The following is a 14,669-nucleotide window of genomic DNA, read 5'->3' as shown; positions in this document are numbered from 1 at the left end:
GCCTCGCCCAGGCAAAGTTGTTTGACCATAAAAGGAGAGAGGCTGCGCACACAGCTGAGCTCACTCGCTGGGGAATGTAGCAATGAGGTAAGGAGGAGGGGGAGAAGGGAAGGTGCGCGCTGCCGGGGTTTGCGCTTGCGGGGGCAGAGGTGGAAGCTCTGGGCAGGCGTCTGTGGTGCACTCTCCCCAGCTTTATGGAGAAGGGGGGGTTTGTTTCTTTGTCTGCCCCTGGTCACCGAGAAGAAATGTGGGTTTTTTTGCGGGGTTTTACCCGGTCCTCTCTCGCCGCTGTATCGCGGACTCGCCACACGGTACCTCGCACAGTGCCTGCCTTGTCCCTCTCGGGCGGCCAGCTCAGGCTGGGCTTGCTGCCTTCTACCATCACATAGCCTCTGTCCTCAACGCCCTCACTAACTCCAGGGCTGACCCCAGCCCATGATTTTACTTCTAGTTGCTGAAGTGGGGAATTTAGGAAGATGTGTAGCAGCTCTGATGAGTCATGGTCCCTGCTGGTCTCTTCCTCACACGAACCAGCTGCAAGAACATTTGACTTGCTCTCCTAGTCTTCCAGAAATTTAAGCAAACATCAGATGACTCCGCTGTTCAGAAAAGCAACTTATTGTCCTTTTACTGGCTGCAAGGCAAACACTGAACTGTTTTATATCAAATGCTAGCCAGTGGAATTGCTTTGTTGGATTGATTGTGCTGCACATTGGTTTTATTTTTATCCCAGTACTGGCTGAGGGTTCAAGCCCTGCTCTAGATCAGGGACATCCTGACCCAGCACAACAGAGCATGTAACTTTGAACTCTTTTTTTTCTTCTCCTCACTTCTAGGCCTCTCAGGGAGGAGGGATACCAATAAAGATGCAATTCCTGTGCTTTGTGCATTGTACTTTGGAATTTGGCCTTAATATTGGGGTTAATACCCCTACTGTTGCAAATTCCCTGGAGAATTACTGTAGTAATGCTTAGGAGATCTGGGGTTTATCTGCCTCTAGGACCTCCCTATCAATGTACGTACCTTTTAGTTCTGGTAATTTACTCACAGGTGGGTAAGCCAGCCACAAACCAAACTAGTTAGACTCCCAGTGTGTACTATTGCAAAATGTTCACATTAGAGAACTATGCAAAGAGGTTCATCAAGGCTTAAGAAATCCAGTGTAAACAAATCTTTAATTTTACAAACAAAGTTTGTACAAAAAGTCAATATCTTTCATTTAACCAGCTGATACAGTTGGAAAAATTTGGCCCTGTGTGAGGTGTTTCATTTTTACATACTGTATGAAGATGTCACCTATAGCAATGCATAGCAGTGAGCACCTCAGTCATTACATAGCTGCAACCATTGAACTATTTATCTATAGCTGTGAAGCGCTTAGAGATATGTAGCTCTTGTATGGATGCTAAATAATCCACCACTTTTGTAGCCATGTCATAAGACCTGTTACCTTCCATGATTAATACACAAAGTATATAGAATAAGGAGGGTATCTCCATGCTGGGTCTTCTAACAGTGTCACTTCTCTAGTGCAGACAATCCTTTTCCTTCTTGTTCAGGTAAAGATGTCAGTGTAGAGCTAAAAAGATTTCATTGTAGAATTGCTAAGCAAATTCTGGAACATCGCAGCACACCTTGCACAATCAGCCTGATGTCAGAGTATTCTGCCACTGTTCCCCGGGCTAACCTGGACTCCAGAGAAAACAAAGAATATCTCAAACTGAGATTAAAAAAGCACTGAGAGAATATGAAAAAATATGTGCTCTCATACTTCCTGGTGACATCCCCATAAATCCAGATGCCTGCATATTCGATTGTCTCACTGACATGGTGATGTTAAAAGCTCATGAGGCAGATTAAGCAAAGTGGGAATAAGAAAAAGAAAAGCAGACCCTCCTAGACATTTGATATTAACTCCTCACTATGATGAAACAAATATGAAACAGATAAGTGTTTAGCAGGTTGGACATGTGAAAGCTAGAATTCTCAAATCAGAATACAGAGGGGGAAACTTTAATCTGATTTCGTGCTTGCAATATAGTGGTTTTAAACTTTATGCTTTTGTAATTGGAAATGAAGATGAATTGACTTCCTTATGTTAGTTCCGATTCCTCTGGAAAGAAGATAATAATCATCTCCTTATGCTAGCAACCTTCCTTCATGCAATTCTTTGCTTGGGAAAGTAGACATTTTTCTGCTGCAAACTGAAATTAGTGCCTTGAGATGTACACAGTTGTAGTCAGTCTCATTAGTTGAATCAAAATATTAGTCCTGAGTAGGCATTTAGCTATCTGATACAGAGATGGATCATCAGGTATACTCCCCTTGTTGTGCCAGACCTTGTCATTTCTAGAATTAGCAGCAGTCCTCTGCATAAAATCACTTCAGCTGTCCCATGCCATGGAAAAAGTGATCTGGTATTTTGGAGTATATTGTGATGTAAATGCTACTCTGCACCATGGGTAAAATGATAGACCACTACAAAGCAGATGTTGGAGGGATTTAGAATATGCAGTTTGAGCTGGGCACTTCTTTGAGATGAGTAACTCGAAGCAAGCCCCAGTACTGGCTGTCAAAGCTTAGAAATTCTTAAAAGTTCAAGGAGCCCACCTCAGAGAAACTAAGTTTCCTGAAGACAGATATAAAGAATCTTCACTAGTAATTCAGCTGTATAATGCAATGAATAAAAAACAATGCCATACAGAAGTAATATGGCAAATTAATATACTGCACTGAGATGAGGAGTACACTAGCAGTGGTTAGGTGCTTATAAAATTTAAAAAAAATGATGTAAGAGAAGAAAAAATAAGTCTTAGAATGAAAACTTGTCAGGCAAAAAATTTCACTTAGATTTAAGAGGGTTTGGGTAGCTGCAGATGGGAATTTTTGTGTTAACAATAGGTTTAAGGTGAGAGGAAAGTAATCGGGATGCTGGACAGGATGCCTTACTTGTGTTAATAATGTAAAATGTCTGCATCTGTATATTTCTATCCATATAAATAGATCAATGAGTGCCATTTTATCTCAGTATTAGTTAATAATTAGTGATGCCACATAGTAGTCCATGTTTTTCCTAACCAATGAAAAGTTCTGACTCACATCTGTGTTGCGTCTCTGATATTTCTGCAGCAAATTGTATGGACCAACAGATGTAATGAACCCTGGTAAGAGCTCTCCATAGATCTGCTGTGCTCGCAGAGCACAGCCCTTCCTTGGTGCGTTCCTCACTGCCTCACTCCCTCCCTCCTTCATCGAGGGTGCTCTCCATGTGAAAGGCTGCATCTGGCACAGGTTGACACCTGCCACAGCTGCTGTTCCTGCTCTTTATGGAGGCTGTGACATATGCAGAGATGTCTTTCTCCTGACCAAACAGCACTTGGAGTGCCTCAGTCCCATTGCAGGATGCGTATTGACAGCTGGGTGCCAAACATAGGGAGCTGCACTGGGGACGGCAGACCCTCCCTCCAGTCCTTATGAACCTAGTCATCCTCCTGCGTCTGTGAAACTGGCACACAGTCAGGAATGCTACTTGCAGAAGTCATGAATTCTCCTGGAGAAATCCTGTAAGAGCCAACTGCCCAGGACAGATAACTAGTGTCTCTCTGCTGTTTCCCTTCAAAACTGAGTCTGCTGCGCAAAGCACACTTTGGAAGTGTCCCTGCCCAAGAAGGGGAGCTGTTGAGCAGCTACAGAGAGCCTCCACACATGATCTCTGAAAAGCGTTGCTGCAGATCTTCAAATCCCACTATTGTACACACACACATATGTACATACTTCAAAAGGCTATTCTAGCCATACACATACAATTAGATTACCCTGACTAAAACACTAGACTAGGCCATAAGCTGTAAACAAAAAAAAACCCCAAACCTTTGCTGTGCCAGGAAAGATTTTTTTAGTGAAGCAAATCAGAGAGAACAAAATATCTCTGTGGTATGACCTTGGTCATGCCAGCACATGACAGGCCATCAGAGCAGCTAGGAAGCCAAGGGAGCAGGGGTCTGGGCTGGTGTCTGTCCAGAGAAGAAACTCAATTTCCAGCAGGACTGGCATGTCTTTCCTAGACAGAGCTATGGCAGGGGGTCCCGGGTGGGAGATGCAGCTCCCAGATGAGTTAGCACTGCTGTTTCCTTGTCTCCTGCCACCAAGATTTCCTGATGAGCTGCTGCCTCCATTTGATTCTTGGCAGGGTACCAAGACTGCAACTTCATGGCTCCTGGGGCTTGCTGACTGGCAGTCATCTTCCCCCTCACAACTGCTGTCCCTCACCTCCTGCTTGCTGCTGCTGGGCTCTGTGCTCGAGGGATGAGGGAAGCAACCAGGCTGTCCTGGCAGATCTCTCTTCCCCAGGTGGAGCATGAGTTGTTCTGCAGCTCTTGAAAACTGAGCAGTCAGCCAAGGCCTGTGGAAGGCAATGGGATGCTGCTGAAGCATGGATGGATGACAGGGCATGCCTGTGTATGTGGCTGAGTATGGATGGCCACCAGGGCCCATTCTGCTTGGAAAGCAGCCATTTCCACATTCCAGGGTACCCTTGCCATTTCCTCAACTGTATGCCACCAGGAAGACAAGCTGTAACGTATTCAGCTGTTCTGTGGCAAATATTGTTTGTCAGAACTGTCAAAGAAACAGACCTGTCAGCCCGCTAATTAAAGAGTTTCTGTGTGTAACTCTCCACCCAAGTGCCATGCTCTCGTGGAAGAAGGTAGAAGTCCTTTCTTCACTTTGTTATGTAGAGTAGTCTTGTAAGCATGGCACAAGCAAGCCATACTCTGATCTGCAAATGAGTGTCATCAAATAGATGTACTCAACAGAGCTGTTGCATCTTGGGGGATATTGACAGAAAGTTCCAGGAATAATTTCAGTGTATATATGTGTTGGGGGAGGGTGTTGTGTCCTTGGAAAAGGGTTCTTCTCCCACATACTCCTTTTGACAAAGCTGAGAGGCAAAATCAGGTTCTCAATTCCTTGTTCTCATAATGAGCCTCCCTCCTATGTCATATAATAGGAGAAGTTCCATCGTGGCTTCCCAGAGGAGCATCTGGTGCAGCTGCTCAGTACTGGAAGGACAGAGATGCTGAGCTTCACTGTCAGTAACATTAACCTGGAACGGGATCCTGGTCACTACAGTCCCCATGTGGCCCCTTTCTATGCCAGTGCTATTATTTTCTTGCATAAGGAGTGAGATAGCCAAATAAGCAGGGATGGGCTTTGGCTACTGCTAATTCTCTATTTTGTAGTGTGCCTACAAATATGTGCCATGCATAAGCCAGGGCATATTTGACTCGTGAGCACAGTAGGAATACATAAGAAGATTGTTCTGATCAGGAAGGATGAAGCCTGGTGTAGTCCACACCTGCATTATCTATAGGGTGTGGATCCTGAAGCAAATTCTTTTAAGCCTCAGAGAACCAAATAATTGGTTAACTCCAGATTGGAGTCCTGGCAAAACCTAGTATGTATGTAGTGTAGATGATCAAGGAACCAAGGCCCTGGAGCAAAGCAACAAACAAACCAAATAGACAATATAGGCATATGGTCCAACAGTCTGCTGTTACTTATGTTATCTACAAACTGCACAGTAAAGCACAATTTGAGTACAACTTTAAGAGGTGCGGCCTCTCAAGCCCTTGCTTTCCAAAAGCAGGAGGTGTGGAGCTATATTAAATTTTCTGCAGTTCCCAGGTTTAGTACATGTGGCTACTAGTATGTTTGCTGGTTAATTTACTACCAGTACAAATAAGAGGATAACTATAGACCAGATAAAAATCACTGTTTCATGGGGTTATCAGGATAATTAGCATGGCCTTGCACTGGAGCCACTGTCCTTTAAGTGGCAGGTAGGAGTCTGTGATAAGTGACAACTCATCGGAGAGAGTTTGCTCTTCAAGCAGAGTATTATCTTCAGTAGGTTGAAAATATAAGAGTGCAACAGGCCTTACTGAAGACTTGTGCTAATTTAATTCTGTATCTAGTAAAGTGATCAAGCCATGTATGAAAGCCACTGATTGGGGAGGATGGGGTAGCAGCAGTTACAGGCCACCATTGCCAGTGCTTTGTAGCTAGTCTAAGTGATATTGAGAGATCAGTAGCCACAGCTATTGTTCAGAATGCAGGAGAGATCCTCAAAAAGTGTTCAAACTCATATTAACAACTCATTGACATTTGCACACAGAGGTGTGCTGGGATGTCAGAGACATAGACTAATTTCTGTATCTGTTGACTACCACCCCTTTACACCAATGCAAAGGGCTTTTCCTCTCTTAACTATGAACCATCCCTGCCTGTCAGTAGTAGATGCTTGGGCAAGGACTAGAGACATATCATTAAAGAATTCAGCTGTGGATGTAGATTTCTGCAGATGCCTTTGCTGAAACCAAGGCACTCTCCAGTTCCCTTGATGAAGGTCAATATGATGACCATATCTCCTAGATTCTTGGCAAACCTGCTGAACCTTTGCTTCCATGGATTCTGAAAAACATTACATGGAACTTTTATCCTTATCCAAAACACTTCAGTTTTCATGTAAACAACTTCAGGTATGCATTTGGCCAGCTGAAGTCTACATGAAGGTTATCTCTGTTCAGGCTTCATATGGAAATATTCCCTGGCTAAAAGTTGGGAGTAGCAGGTCGTGAAAGATGTCTGGAAACTAAGCCAGCGGAGTCATAAGGCTGCTAGTGAAAATAGGGTGGGTCAGGTATGAGGAAAGCCCTAGCAAACCATTTTCTGCAGTCACTGAAGGTTTCAGAGGCAGTTTAAGACTTGCTGCTGCTGCTAAAAGAAATAAATGGGATATTTACAAAGCTGTTTCCCCAGATCAGTGTTTCTTTTCCTGGGCCCCTCACCAACATATTTCTTCCTAACACCTTGGTACATAGTGTTCAATGTCATGAAAATAACTGCTGGGTCCCACCAGCAATAATACTTTTGCATCCTGTTCATTTGGCCTTTACAGTCATGGTCTCCAAAGCTGTGTACTCCCAAGGTAGTCATGAAGCCTCTTATCTTAAGAAAACAAAAATGAGATCTGATAAAAAAGTATGTATTTATATTTAAACCCTTTTTTAAAGCAAAATAGAAAATATTGTGGATTTGTGCAAGGGTGTGGTAAATTTGAAACAGTGCAAGAGCCTTGTATTACATTGAAACAATGTATAGACAAGTGTTGCAAGGTGACAGCATCCTCAACTGTAACAACCTGAAAGAGAAGGAACCTCAGTCAGTTCCAGACACCTGCTTGCTTTGGGACACATCAGACAGCTTGCATTTCTCCAGTGCAGTGAAATGGCTAAATTTTTTTTCTGTACTGTCTGTATCCACTTCCTCCTAGATTTCAAAAGGAGGCATTCCACAGGGGCTACACTACACACTGCAAATGAGTCTTCTTTTCTGGGACAGAGAAGAGTAGAGGGTACAGGCCAGTACTGAGAGGCATAATGCTTTGAAGAATATGGATGGAAGTCTGGTCTGGTTGATGCTATTCATTGTCTTTAACTCCTCAATACTTGACGTCACTGCAGACAACCAGCCCTTGGGTGCCAAAAGCCTAAATTCAACTTAACAACCTTAGCTTGCCGTCGAGATTAGAAGGACACTAAATTGTAGACTCTTTTTGAATCTTCCATGTTCCATATTCTCAGGCTCCTGGCTTGATATACAGGCTGGAATGACTCCCTCATTAGCGTCTTTAAGCCGACACTGATGAGAAGCCTTTATTGTACCTGCTGCATCCTATCTGCTCTGCTCTCTTACCAGAACATACCAGAGTCCAAGAGTCTCCATTTGTATTTGCTTTTGACTTGGAAACAATCCCTGCATCTCCCAGTGAGCCTGAAGAACTGCAGTCTCCTAAACATAGCAATTATTTATCTGATTTGAGGGACCATGAGACTAGAACTCTTCTCATTTACAACTGTTTCATCTCTTTCTTCCAGCTGTCAGTAAACAGAGGAAGGACTAGTAAATATGAAAGTATGATAAATGTTACCTTACCTACTGCAGATTAAAACCAGCTTTGGGGAGACAGAAAGGAAGAGCAGCCTTTTGTGAAAGCAGAGAAAAGCTAAGGTCCCCTAAAATGCATATGTGCTCTTGCATTAACTGCACCTTATGTTTCAGACCCTTACTATATGAGAGAAATAGGAAACTTTTTTAAACATTGCAATGGCTGATCATTGTGTTATACTGTGAAAAAAACCATATATTGGATCAATGTATGTCTACCCTAAAAATTGCTTTTCTGTCAAAAACATGGACAGAACAGGGTTGGCTGAATGTTAAAGATGCTGGGTAAGGACAAGTCACTGCTCATTAGGTCGGATGGGGCTTTGAGCAACCTGATCTAGTGAAAGATGTCCCTGCCCATGGCAGGGTGCTGTTGGCATGGGTAATCTTTAAAGGTGTCTTCCAACCCAAACAATTCTATGAAAAAGTACTTGTGCGCATTAAAAACACTAGAGATTCATGGCAGGAGTACCCAACTGCAGTTGCTGGCCAGTCACAAACTCAACCAGGTTTAAGAAAAAACAGCAGTCACCTGCCAGTACAAAAGCAGAGCAGTATTGAAGAAGGTCCTTCTCAGCACTGGCCAGCAGATATCCTCATGGGATGGCTGCTTTGTTCCAAGGTACTAGCACTACTTCATATGTGTGGGAGGTGATAAGGCTACCAGTTGCTGGACATAATGCTGCCCAGACTATTGGCTATTGTCTTTCCTGAACTTTCCTGTACATGGACTTCAGGGCCTTTGCTTTAGCCCAGCACCAATACATATGCCTCCATTTACTGTGTGGTGCAACATTAACATTATTATTCCTGCAGTTTCTAATGGCCACCTCTTGAATTGCATCAGTGCCACAAAACCCAGAAGGCAGGGGATGTTTTTCAAGGATCAGCTGTGATCACAGCAGGTTTGAGGATGGGATGCTCTCCTTTCCTGGCCTGCCTCTGGTAAGGGCTGCCTCCTAGCCAGAAGCACCTGAGGGTATCATCAGGATGTCAACATAAGAACAGGTAGCAATGCAGCCTCTTCTGAGATCCTGTTCCTCAAATTTCAGTGGAGAACAGAGCAAGACACAAGGCCCAAATGTACTTTATAAGGAGGTTATCAGTGGGTGAAAACATTTGACCTCAGAAGACTTGTAAACACAGATGGGAATGGAAAAGTCATCTCTAATGAGCAGAGAGGCAAGCAATCCGGATCCCACCATACTGCTTATGGAGTGCAGCATAGATGCAGATGTATTCAGATCCTCCAGAAACAGCAGCAGGCTTGACTTGATTCTAAAAATAGTTTGAGCCAGTGTTGATTTGCCAGAGCCTGCTGACAGCAGCTGTGTGCTCTATGTTATATGGCAGAGGGTATTTTCTGGACATTTTTTAAATATGAGGGCCATTCTGTCAGTGCATGAATGAACCGTTTAAGTCGATATTTTGCTTCTGTATGCATTATGCTATAATTTCAGATGTAAGAATTCAGCAGTGAGGACAGAATCACTAGCTTTTTAAAAAAGTAGTTTTCAGACTTGATTTTAAGCTTTTGGGTATTTATGTATGTTTTTATTAAGATTTTTATGACTCTAAAACCATAATACAGTAAAAAATCCTCTTATTTTTAGAAGAGTCAATATCTATAGTTTCTGCAAGCTTCTCGTCCCCCATAGCAAATATATCAGAGAGAGAGGAGATGACAACTGATATTTTGTAAGGCTAAAAATATTGTCCCTTTTTACATAACACTTGGAGTTTAAAAAGCACATTAACTGTTTGCGGATTATTTTTAAAAATACAGTTTGAGCAGCATCACTAGTATAAATTCAATTGACATTTAGGAGGAATAACTGCTGTATTTTCACTGTTTGGAAAACAGACTTTCAGTAGAGAATGAAGTAAACATTTTTAGAAAGGCAAAATAAAACTCTGCACAAAAAGTGCCTGCACCCTAATATACACCATATTTATGTCATTGGTGGTATCTGCTTTCCTAGTGCATACCATGTATAGTTTTTGAGCCTCCAAAGCAACCTCCTCAGACCCCCCCCTCTCAGCACTACCTACTTGATGGTGAGGAACCTGTCCACTTCTAGTGCAGCTGCCAGAGAGTCACCAAGTTCCCTTTCTTTTACATTCCCAGAATTTCCTTTCTTTTTTTTTCCTCCACATTTGTTAGCACCTGCTGAGCCCTTCCTGGCAGGGAGGGAATGGAAAAGAGTCCTTTATCTGTGAACTGACTCATCTTCCCATTTCATGTGCCACTGGAAAAAACCTCAGGCCATGGCAGAAGAAACCCGAATTTCAGAGCATGGCCCAGTCTACCTACAGCGCAATTTCATATAAGCAGACATTTAGCTGGTTCAGATGCAAGGTAAGGACATAGGAGGATGCAGAACAGATTTATGAAAGATACTCACCAGAATGGTATTGCTGAGTGGGTGAAGTTTGTGACAGATGAAACAGCCTAGACTTGCTAATTCTTTGATACTGAGCTGCATTTTCAGAGAGATGGTTCTCCATGCTCAAATGGAAGGTGATGCCTGATCACTTGCAGTTGGTCAGTCTGCTACAAAGGCATCAGTGAAATGCTAACAGAACAAACTGCACCACCACAGTTCCAGATGGTAAATTCCTTTTCTTTGTTTTCTGTGAAGTCTTGAAATGGGAATGGCATGAAAGATGAGACTTTATTTAACATATATAGGATGGAACATGACATTTCTGCCTGATTGTGGATAGAAATCAAACATGGATGAAGATGCTGTGAAAATATTACACTTGCTAAAAATCTGCAAAACAGTAATGTTGTTCTGAAAAAAAACAGGAAGCTACAAATCCCTAATGGAAACTAATAGAAGGCAAATATCAAGATAAGGTGAGAAAAGAATGATGAACACTGAACATTTATTTGTGTACCGATATGGCAAACCTATGTGTTTTAAAGAAAGGTGATTGTATTTTAAGAGAATACTGCCAAATAAGTAAGGTCACATAGCAGGGATTTTGCATCAAAGCAGATACAGGAATACTGTCTGTTGTTAGATTCCAGCTAGCCCCCTGCTTGCATGCTTTTTATGTGTTGGGGTGACATACCTCTCCACTGTAGAAATTATTAAAATTTGTTTCAGATATATTTTTTTTTAATTCAACCTGCATTGAGATGAGTCTGTTTTTAAGGTGTCTGTCTAACATAAACAATTTTCATACCTCTGAATAAGATTGTCCTTAATTTGTGACACTCCATCAGTGTTCAGTTTCCAGTAGATGATGCCAGGATATTCAAAGCATGTGCCTCTGGTTTGTCAGCACAGGCCAATTTGAGAACTCAGTATGTGGATGAAGAGGAAAAATAATCTTTTGGTGCTCACCATTACCTCTCTTCAGCAACATGTTCAGTGCAGGGCAACAAAGATGATTAAGGGAGTAGAGCATCTCCCTAATGAGGAAAGGCTGAGGGAGCTGGGTCTCTTTAGCTTGGAAAAGAGGAGACTGAGGGGTGACCTCATCAATGTTTACAAATATATAAAGGGTGAGTGTCACGAGGATGGAGCCAGGCTCTTCTCGGTGACAACCAATGATAGGACAAGGGGTAATGGGTTCAAACTGGAACACAAGAGGTTCCACTTAAATTTGAGGAGAAACTTCTTCTCAGTGAGGGTAACAGAACACTGGACCAGGCTGCCCAGGGAGGTTGTGGAGTCTCCTTCTCTGGAGACATTCAAAACCTGCCTGGACACATTCCTGTGTAACCTCATCTAGGTGTTCCTGCTCCTGTAGGGGGATTGGACTAGATGATCTTTCAAGGTCCCTTCCAATCCCTAACATTCTGTGATTCTGTGACATGGGACAAAATACCCTGGGGGATTTTTTGGTAAATACACTATTGAGAAGGTGGATTGATTTGTTCTGTCTCAGCATTGAATTAATATGCTCTCATAAAGTTTTTTTATGACCTTTGGGTGCAGGCAGAACAAGGTCACATTTGCTCAGATGTGAGTATAGGTAATAATGAGCTTATGTCACAACATGTAATGCAGACATATCCTACATGTATATCTCCAGTTATTGTCCCTTCTAATCTTCAGTTGATTCACACAGCCTCAAGTATGTTCCCAGCTTGAAAAGATGCAGGTTTCCCCTCATGTCAGATAAGTTACACCACTTTCAGGATCTGAACTAAATTGTCACTGCTTTTTTCAGTCCCTGAACCTCATAAAAAGACTTTGTTTGTCTCCTGCACCAAAGGAGCTCTGAACAAGAAAGAACAACTCTATGAGTCATATTGCTCTCTCATTTTCTTGTCAGTCCACAGGAAAATCCTACGAGTTGCGTGAGTAGCTAATACAGCGTCATGTAGAATTAACTCTTGTGGCATCTACTCCATCATCTCTATGAAGCAATTATAGAGATCTCTGGCAGAAGCAGCATTTACTGAGGAATCCATACTGCCAGTGGCAAGAGGCCAGCAGAAAAGTATATTGGAGCAACAGTCCTCGGAGGACATTCTGATACAGATACTATTTTTGTAACTTGTAACAAAAATACTATTTTTGTATTTTTGTAAACATCTCCTACTCATGAACTTCATAGGCCTCTGTATATTTTCAACAGCTGAAGACACACCTTGCAAGATGCATGTACGAAGTTTCTCCATGTCTTTCTGCAACAGTAGTTGGTGGGGCCAGAGGATTTTAAATAAGGATTTTAAAAAGGACCAGAGAAGGAGAAGGTGAACAATCATTTTCCAGACCCTTTCATGGGAGGATGGGCATGGTTGCCAGTGAGACCTCTGGGGACAGGAAGTAATGTTAGTATGAATGATAGACAGAAGGAAGACATTTTTAATTATTTGTGGGTTTGCAATATTTACTTGAAAGTGGAACACTAGGCGGCAAGATTTATATTGGTAATTTTTTTCATTTTAACTGGTTTAAGTGGCAGCTATGGGAGGCGACAGGTGCACACTACTCACTGTCATTTAATCTGCATCCCTGATAATTGATTGATGAAAAGAATAATTTTACTAAGCAGATATGACAGTGATGATAGCTCTGTACTTTATAAATAGTGTTTCTTAGGATGAAGCTGTTCTGGTATTTAAATTTTAAAATATATTTATATTTATATGTATATTTATATATAACTATAGGGAACATATGGAAAAATAGGTTTACTAGATTAATCAGTAGCTTATAGAAGAGAAAAATAATGCTGAACGGGCTTCTCTTAAAAAGCAAAATTAACAATTTTCAGCATAAGCCTTTCTTCAGGGTTACAATGGAGGTGCTTCAACGTGGATTTGGAACAAAATGTTAAAAATCAGAGCTTGTTCTGAAACTGCTTTGCTCTGTGCTGCTACTAGACCCTCTACCAGGCAAGAGGTCACTATCTTTAGCTTTGCTGGAAATATGTTTTCCTCCCCCACCCATCTCTGCTCAGACCCAGAGTGACCACTCTGCCTGTGTGCAGGGTGTGGGAGGAAGGGACCACTGGAAGCCTGGATCCTTGTCTCTTCCCAACTCACCTTGGCATTCAGCCCCAAAACCAATTAGTATACACCTAGGAGCACAGGCTTAATGAGTTGATTATGGCATCTCAGTCAGTTGCTCTGTGGCATTCATGGCAAAGGTGCAGAAGAGGGGAGTAAAAAGGTCAAGGGAGCTTTATGCTGACCTTCCACCAGCAGCATCCTTGACCTAGTTCGGGCAGCCCTGAAGCTTTTCTCTGCAAACAGAAGTTCCTAACAGCAGCAACCCATGACAGCTCAAACACAGGCATGCTCTTCCTTCTTTCTTGCCCAGCATGTCTCTCGCCACAGGGTGTGTGGATGGGGAGGTCAACAGCTCTACAATAAACAGAGGGGCACGTAATCGCACCCATCATACAAATAATTTAGGAGGCTGCAAATGGCTGTCTCCTATTGCTCCTTCCTTGTTTCCCTCTCTAGGTACTTAAATGTTTCCATCTCCTAACCCTGCAGGAAAACTTACATTTACAAAGATCTTTCAGACCAGCATTTAAATCAGCACTATACAAAACGTATTTTGTACACATTTTCCTAATGAAATTGTTTAAGAAAGTACTTGCAATGATTAGAGAAACTATTCAGAGCCTGTCAGAAATTCATGTTTTGTCATTTACCTCCTGTTCCTTGCAGCAGCAGTGGGAATACTGTTGCTCAGGAAGAGCAAGGACAGAAACTGGGGTGGGACAGTTAGATTTGTGGTTTGTGTTAGTCTCTTGTTCAAAGATTCAGTCTGTCACTTCCCTACTACGTGATAATTCTAATGAAATAATACGTTTCTTCAGAATGTAAAATAGCTACTGTTTCCTTATGCTACTGTATGATAAACGTTGTATTTGAACTGAATTTAGGAAGTAAAATTTAGTTATAGGCTTATTAAAAACTAGAAACTATCCACTGATTATGAGCTCCCTGTCGCATGGAAACTACTGTGTGGAAGAGTCAAGCAGCTGTGTCAAAACTGATAGTTGATAGTCTAATAAAGTTTTCCCAACTTCTAATGAGAATGAAATTTACTTTAAATATGTAGATTTATGTACACAAGGTCCATAATGAATAAATATATGAGTAAGAACCAAGATAGTGAAGACTCTATCCTTTGATTAAATCAACTATGCACTTCCTAGGACCTGGGGTATGACTTTGAGCT

At 42.1% G+C, this 14,669-nt stretch overlaps 1 protein-coding gene across 1 annotated transcript in view; it reads left to right on the top strand.

Moving 5' to 3' along the window:
- Positions 1-8: 8 nt before the first annotated feature.
- The window catches only part of FAM131B (family with sequence similarity 131 member B), a 60,864-nt gene continuing 46,203 nt past the window's right edge, over positions 9-14,669 (top strand). The window contains exon 1 of the mRNA XM_082075911.1: positions 9-87. The gene's annotated coding sequence lies outside the window, so the exon portion shown is untranslated. The remainder of the gene's footprint in view (positions 88-14,669) is intronic.

The sequence above is a fragment of the Streptopelia decaocto genome (assembly GCF_964273445.1).
Source record: "Streptopelia decaocto genome assembly, chromosome: 1".
Classification (NCBI taxonomy): Eukaryota; Metazoa; Chordata; class Aves; order Columbiformes; family Columbidae; genus Streptopelia; species Streptopelia decaocto.
This window is presented reverse-complemented; position numbering and strand designations above follow the sequence as displayed.